Here is an 8814-nt window from a genome sequence, read left to right on the forward strand (position 1 = left end):
GAATTGGATATTAGAAACCTTTTTTGAATGACATATCAACATCTTTGCAGGTGTATTTTGAAACTGTTTAAATATAATTTTTTATACCCTCCACCATACTATGGAGGGTATATTGACTTTGTCATTCCGTTTGTAACTCCTCGAAATACTCATGTCAGACCCAACAAAGTATATATATTCTTGATCAGCGTAACATTCTAAGTCGATTTAGCGATGTCCGTCTGTCTGTCCGTCTGTCTGTCCGTCTGTCTCTCCGTCTGTCACGCTATCTTTCGAATGAATTGAGATAGATGGCTACAATTTTGCACACATGTTTATTTTTCCAGTAGGCAGGTTAAGTTTGTAAATGGGCCATGTAGGTCCACGTGTTCATATAGCCCCCATATAACGGTACCTCCCTATATTCGGTATTTTGATGATTTTAGCGACATTATTCACCGGAATTGTTTCAAATTTGGTATTTGAAGTTCCAAATGGATACTACAACCTAAGACAGAAAATTGTCTGTGCAGGTCCACGTCTTCGTATAGCCCCCATATAACGGTACCTCCCGATATTCGGTATTTTGATGATTTTAGTGACCTTTTTCCCGGAAGTAATTTAAAATTTGGTATTTGAAGTTCAAAATGGATACTACACCCTAAGACAGAAAATTGTCTGTGCAGGTCCACGTTTTCGTATAGCCCCCATATAACGGTACCTCCCTATATTCGGTATTTTGACGGTTTTAGGTACAATACCCACCGAAATTGTTTGAGATGTGGTATTTGAAGTTCGTAATGGATGCTACAGCCTGTGAAAGAAAATTGTCTATGCTGGTCCAGGTCTTCGCACAGCTCCAATTTAACGGTACCTCCTTATAAACGATATTTTGATGATTTTAGCTACATTATTCACCGTTTATTTCAAGTTTCGAATTTGAATATGGTAATTGCTTATGACAAACAATGCCTATGTATGTCTATATTGGGTTCTATACGTCGTATAGAACCCAATATAACGGCTATATTCGGTATTTTTAAAATTTTTTAAAATGGTGGAGGATATTAAGATTTTTTAACTTGTTAAGAATTGCATTTTTTATACCATCAGTCATATGGCTATAGAGGGTATATATCATTTAATGCCTCATCGAAATAACATTTTTAGACCCTAGGTCTTTTTGGACCAAATACGTTTCAGGACATTTGGAGTCGAGCTGGCGATGTCCGTACGACCATCTTTCTGTCTATCTGGATGGCTGATGTGCACGATAACTCTCGAAGCGAGTATCCGATGTGGTCCAAACTTGAAACATCGTAATATTTTTGTCAAACTCATACCGACTTCGGAGATGGGCAATATCGGTCCACCTTTTCTGGTATCTTCCCCACAAAAGTTCGAAATTTTCAACAAAAAAATACCTCTCTGCACAGAAAGAGAAAAAAACCAGAAAAAAAGTCTTAACGTCGGGCGGGGCCGACTTTATGATACCCTACACCACTTTGCTAATTTAGTTTTTATGGGAGAATTAAATCATACACGCCATGATTATAATTATAATTTAACATTCAAAGGACTAAATATGCCGAAGCATTTGTATCTTTTAAATTCGGACTTGTATTGCCCATTTGGTGCACAATTAATATGAAATCAGATAAAGATATATATGGGAGCTATATCCAAATCTGAACCGATCTCGATAAAATTTAGCAAAGATATTTTTGAGCTGTATTTGTTATATTTCCCTGAATATCGTTGTTACGGAGTGCATATTACGGCTGTGGGTAACAAATATAACAAATCTAATGAACAATATATATTGAAGCTATAGCTATATCTGAACCGATCTTCACCAAATTTGACATACTAGCTTCTAGACTCAATTCGGTCGTAATTACCAAATTTCATCCAATTTGGGCAAACATTAGACGTTTTGTGGACAATAAAAGGTAAATCGGACGAAGTTATATATGGGAGCTATATCCAAATCTGAACCGATCTCGATAAAATTTAGCAAATGTATTTCTGAGCTGTATTTGATTTCCCAAATATTGTTGTTACAGAGTGCAAATTACGGCTGCGGAAGACAAAAATAACAAATCGGATGAACAGTATATATGGGAGCTATAGCTATATCTGAACCGATTTCGATCAAATTTGGCATACTTATTTTCAGGCCTAATTTGGTTGTGTGTGCAAAATTCCATACAAATCGGACTGATATTACACGTTTGGTGCACAATAATAGGCAAGTCGGACGAAGATATATATGGGAGCTATATCTAAATTTTAACCGATTATCTCCAATTTCAATAAGGTTCGTCCTTGGGCCAAACAAATGTTGTTTGGAAAATTTCATCTCAATCGAATAATAAATGCGACCTGCATTTTGTTCACAAAAATACATGGACAGACGGACTGACATGCATAAATCAACTCAGAAAGTGATTCTATACAGATCATCAAAAGGAACTATGGGTCTATCTCGTTTCCTTCTGCCTGTTACAAACAAATGCACAAAAACATAATACCCTGACCACCTTGTGGTGTAGGGTATAAAAATACCTCTCTGCACAGCAAGAGAGAGGATAACAGGATTTCGCTCCAACTTTGCAAATCCAAATATTTGCACCAGTGCTAGGTCAGATGCGAAAATGCCAATATCTGGCTACTCCATCAAGTACCTCCCCCACAAAGATTCGAAGTTTTGAATAATTTTAATTCTTATAAAATGTGAAGGAAGTTTCCGATTTTCTGCAAATTACACACATCACAATATTTATATTAACCCAAGGTCTGGTGTAAAGATGGAATATATCGGTCCGCTTCTACTGGTACCTACCCCACAATAGGTCGAAATTTTCAAAAAATATTTTTTTTTTTTTGCACAGAAAGAGAAACGATTTTTCGATTTTGATCCAACTTTGCAAATCATCATATTTGCATCAGTGCTTACAAAATGTGATGTAAGAGTCCGATTGTCTTCAAATTACACACATCCCAATATTTTTTTAACGCAAGGTCTGGTGTGAAGATGGAGTATATCGGTATTTTGATGTTTGCAGGGATATTATTAACCGGAGTTGTTTCAAATTTCGTATTTAGAGTTCGTAATAGGTACTACAACCTATAGTATAAAATTGCCTATGTCGATCCACGTTTTCGTATAGCCTCCATATAAGGGTACCTCCCAATATTCAGTAGTTTTATCATTTCAGCGGAATTATTCACCAGTTTTGTTTCAAATTTTTTATTTAGAGTTCGTAATTTGCCTTAATTGTTACACTTTTTTTAATTTTTTTTTTTTTTTTTTTTTTTTGAAAGAAATCAAAAAATGTCGGAAATAGCATCAAATTTTAGAATAAGTTTAAATTTGTTCGAATTGGTCATCTTTGGCACTAATTATGGCCAATGAAACCGTCACACGCTGTCCGAAAGTTGCTCTGCGGTATTAGTGCTGAGTCCTGTTGGAAAGTCCAAGGTCACAATGTTTGCGTGCCCAAAGCTTTAATACACCCTCCAGAATATTTTCGCCATAATAATCGGCATTTATTCTGATCCCACGGTCGATTACTACGAGCTGAGAGCGACCATCGGCTGTTATGGCGGCCCACACCATCACCATGGCCGGCGCTTGAGTTCTGGTGGCCAACCGAAGGTGCACATTTTCAGCTGACCTCTTTGGCAAGTAAACACGATCATTTTGTTTGTTTACAAATTGCTGGACAACGAATGTTTTTTTTCCATCGGAGAAAAACAAATTCGACAGTTCACTACTTTCGGCCAAGTGAAGCAACTCGTTAGCTCTTTTAAGTCGATTTTCTTATGGTTGCGGTGTAAGTTTTTGCACTTTTTGGAATTTCAATGGCTTTACCACGAGCTCATTTTTCAATATTTGCCGAATGGAATATTGCGATATGTTCAGTTTACGAGCCATTTTTCGGCCAGTGCGACGCGGGTTTCGATCAAGTCGCTTTTTTAACTTTTCGAGCCATTTCTGCTGATGTTTCTGTTTTCTTCCGTCCACTTCCTAGACGTCGGGCTGCGCTACCAATATCACGATAATGAGCGATGGTACGAGACACAAAAGATTTATTTACATTTAAATGCTGGAGTGCTCTAACGATAGCCACTTGTGGTTTTCCAGCCAAATATAAAGAAATTACACTATCGCCCTTGAATTCCATCACGAATAACTTTTTTCTAGAAAATTCTCACCAAAATGCTTTTGTACGCTTGCAAACAATATAATGAGCTGTCACTGGAATAATTTTAACAGCTGTCGGACGAGTGGCTTAGAAATGACAGCAGTCTGAAGTTGGTTGCAGTTTTATCATATCACTTTGTAGTTCCATTTTAGAACTTTTCGTAACCTTAAAGTTCGAATTTCCAAAATCTTTTTACTCTTTACATCTACCCTTCGCTCCATCAGTAACTCTCATTCCAAGTCTCAGAATTCTAGCTCATTCCGTTTATCTAACACCAAGTATTAGATTTGTAGTACATTTTTAGTACTTTCTGTACAATTTTAGAATTTCCAAAAAAAACTCCAGGGTAAACGCACCAGGACTGACCCTCGTGCAAAATTTCAAGATTTTAGCTTCCCCCTTTTCGTGCATAATGAATTCCGCAAATGATTTCTTCCAGTGTATTTACTTACTCGTTTTGCATTGTTGGTTCACGTGAGAGACTGTGCGATGTATTTGTGTATGTGTGTGTTTGCATACGGCTGAAATTTAACGCCAATTTGTTCAGCATTAAATTTCTTTCTTCAAGATCACCTCGCCCTGATAAGATAATTTTTCACAAAACAAAAAAGTAAATATAAAAATAAGACAACAATGAGACAGACCAATTTTGCTCATTTTTGTCATTTATCTTCAATTGTTGAAATCTCGTTGTTGTTGTTGTGCTCCTCTTTTCCCCACCTCAATTATTATATTATCAAAGACAATAAAACAAAACAAAAAGATAACAAGGCGCAACATGAAGTTTAAGTAAATTTTTGCATATAATAATCCAACGGCATTACATTACTTGCAGTTTGTGATGGCATTCGTGTTGTTTTTGTTATAATTATTTTTATTTTCTTTTTGTTGTCAAAAACAACAAACAAGATAAAACTGACACCAAAACATTGAGTAATAGTGTGTGGTGGTGGGTGCAGGCCCCCGTTTGTTTATCAACCACCTAGCCGAGATCAAACAGTAAGTCGTATGGTGTCGTGTAAACAAGAGTTCGTACAATGTGAGAAATGGAATTTACTACCTTTGTAAATATCAGAGAGCGAGAGAGAGTTTAATTGAGGGGGAGGACAAGAACATTCAAAGATTACTTAAAGAGGCAATGTAATAAATGTGTGTGTGCCATTGCAATGCATTAAATAAATAGTGAAGAGCTAGTGAGAGTGGGAAGTTATGGGAGATCAATAATCAATAAATGGAAATCAATGCGGAAAGGAATGTGTGAGAGAGAGTGAGGGAGCATTGTAAAGTACAAAGGCAGAGATTGAATACAAGTTTTATTTGTTTCTGATAATGAGGCAGGAAAAAATCACCTCAGTTATAGAAAGGGGAGATTGTTTACTAAAAATAATATCAATCGTAAGTGGGGGAGCTGTGTGAAGGAGAGAGAGTCTTGTAAATAACAAGGTTTGCCAATTGGAATTTCTCTCCTTCATAGATTGGGTATTCTAAATGAGCAGCATGTACTGTCAATGTTTTGTGTTGTTATTTGAGCATAGAAAACTCTATTAATTTTAGATCATATCATATAGAAAGGGTAGATTGTTTACTATAAATAATATCAATCGAAAGTGTGGGAGCTATGTGAGAGAGGGGGAAAAAAGCATGTAAATAAAAAGGTTTGCCAATTGGAATTTCTCTCATTCACAGAGTGGTTATTCGAAATGAGCAGCATGTACTGCCAATGCTTTGTGTTGTTATTTGAGCATAGAAAACTCTATTAATTTTAGATCATATCGTATTTGTTGTGGCGAGGAATCTCTCCTACCAGTTGAATTGTTATTATTTTTGGTTTCTTGTTGTTGTTTTTTTTTGAATAGTTGTTTTAAAAGATCGCTTGATTACGAATGCACCTTTGTTGAACATCTGTTTTCTTGCCTGTCATGCTGATTACTACCGCTTCTTTTTAAAATTGTGTTTTTTTTTTTTTTTTTTGCTGAATTGTTAATGAGATTTGTTGCTGGAAGCCATGAATGACGTAGCTAAGGTTTGAATTAAAAACCAGCATTCTATTCATGTGTATGCATATAGGTGGGAATAACCACAACAATTCAGGTAGAATGTGATAAGCTACCATCATAAATGGGTAAGAAAAGTTTAAATGGGTACAGCTGGAAAAAATTGGAGGGGAAACCATTTTATAACCTTCGTCACTAGATGGAGGTATATTCAATTCGTTTGCAATTCTGTTTGCAATGCCTTAACCCATTTCGTCCTCTGTTCGATTTTTTGAGCAGTAAAAACACCCCATTTCAAAAAAAATATATATTTAAAAAAAAATCTATTTCTGAAATCCAATTATATGGATACTTTTTAAATTAATTTAAAATAAGACGGAAAAAGTAATGATGAGAGCTTATTGTCAATATATGTAACCATTACACTAAATATAAACAGCATGGCTTACATGCACTAGCGTGACTTTATATATGTGTAAATTTGACTGTTCGAAATTTCGAACACTAGATTCTGAAAAAACGAAAATTCGGAAAAATCTTTTGAGTAAATTTTTGACATCAATTTACACTAAAAAAAGTAGATTTTTTCAAAAAGAAAAATAAAAATAAATGTCTGAACGAAATGGTTTGCAATAAATATGTATTCATGATAAGCATAAAATTCTGGAATTTAAATTTAAAGTCCGACCAACCTATTGGAATTTATGTAGGGAGGGTACAATATTTTAGATAGAATTTTGAAATTCAGAAAAAAACGTATATGATCGGAGGTTTTGGGATTGAATTGTGGCATTCAACAACACACTATATGGAGGGTATATTAAGTATGGAGAGTATATGACGACGTGTCCGTCCGTCCGTCCGCCTGTAGCAATCACGCTAAAGTCAAAACAAATTAAGACAGGAAGCTAAAATTTTGCACAGATCAGTCTTTTGTGTGCATGCGGGCCAAGTTCGAAGATGAGTTTTATTTGCCTACGATATCATATAGCCTTTATATACCCCCGGCATTCGGTATTTTGATGATTGTAGCCAAATTGTTCAATACAATTGTCTGAAAATCCACACGAGGAGTTTCTTCTGAGTACTTTATCCCCGGGAATACAGGGTGATATGAAAAAAACTGCAATCAATTTCAGACTGCTGGCACTTCTAAGCGACTCGTCCGACAGCTGTTAATATTATTCCAGTGACAGCTCATTATATTGTCCAGCAGTCCAGCATTTAAATGTGAATAACTCTTCTGTGTCTCGTACCATAGCTCGTTATCGTAATACTGGTAGCGTAGCCCTACGTTAAGGAAGTGGACGGAAAAAGAAAACAGCAACGTCAGCAGAAAGTGTTCGAAAAGTAAAAAAGCGAAACCCGCCTCGTAGTGGCCGAAAAATGGCTCGTGAACTGAACATATCGCAATATTTCATTCGGCAAATATTAAAAAAATGAGCTCGGGGTAAAGCAATTGAAATTCAAAAAATTGCAAGAATTTACACGGCAACAGAAAGAAAATAAACTCAAAAGAGGTAAAGACTTGCTTCGCTTGGCCGAAAATGGTGAACTGTCGCATTTGGTCTTCTCCGATGAGAAAACATTCGTTGCCCAGCAGTTTGTTAACAAACAAAATGATCGTGTTTACCTTCGGTTGGCCACCAGAACTCAAGCGCCGGTCATGGTGATGGTGTGGTCCGCCATAACAGCCAATGGTCGCTCTCCGCTCGTATTAATCGACCGTGGCTTCAGAATAAATGAATAAATCTCGAAAATATTTTGGAGGGTGTATTAAAGCTTTGGGCACACAAACATTTTGTTCGCAGACATTGGACATTCCAACAGGACTCAGCACCATCGCACTCAGCACGCGTCACCCAAGAATGGTTACAAAATGAAGTTCCTTGCTTCATTTCCAGCCGTTGTGCGGCCACCAAAATCTCCGGGTACCAATACGTTGGACTATTGGACGGTGTCTGGAGTATTTTAGAAAGCATGGTTGCCACTAAAAATTACCTAAGAGTCGATCACCTCAACAAGCAAGCGCTTCGCCGGGAATGGGTCAAAATATCTCAGAGCAACATTCGGGCAGCATGTGACGGTTTCATTGGCCGTTTGAAGGCCACAATTCGTGCCAAAAGGTGACCAATTCGAAAAAATCTAAACTTATTCTAAATTTTGATGCTATTTCTAACAGTTGTTGCTTTCATTCAATAAAATTTAAAACTAAATGTAAAAACCAGTAAAGAAAGTCTTAAAGTCGTCGGGGCCGTCTTTATGATACCCTACACCACTTTGCTAATTTAGTAGAGCTCCGCATAACAATTAAAAGTTTTTATGGGAGAATTCAATTATAATTTAAAGTTCAAAGGACTAAAGATGCCGAAGCATTTGTATCGTTTAAATTCGGACTTGTATTGTCCATTTGGTGCACAATTAATTTGAAGTCGGATAAATATATATTTGGGAGCTATATCCAAATCCGAACCGATCTCGATAAAATTTACCAAAAATATTTCTAAGCTGTATTTGATATATTTCCCTGAATATCGTTGTTACGGAGAGCATATTACGGCTGTGGGTAACAAATATGACAAACCGGATGAACAGTATATATGGGAGCTATAGCTATATCTGAACCGATC

Source organism: Musca domestica, unplaced genomic scaffold (genome assembly GCF_030504385.1).
Source record: "Musca domestica strain aabys unplaced genomic scaffold, Musca_domestica.polishedcontigs.V.1.1 83, whole genome shotgun sequence".
Classification (NCBI taxonomy): Eukaryota; Metazoa; Arthropoda; class Insecta; order Diptera; family Muscidae; genus Musca; species Musca domestica.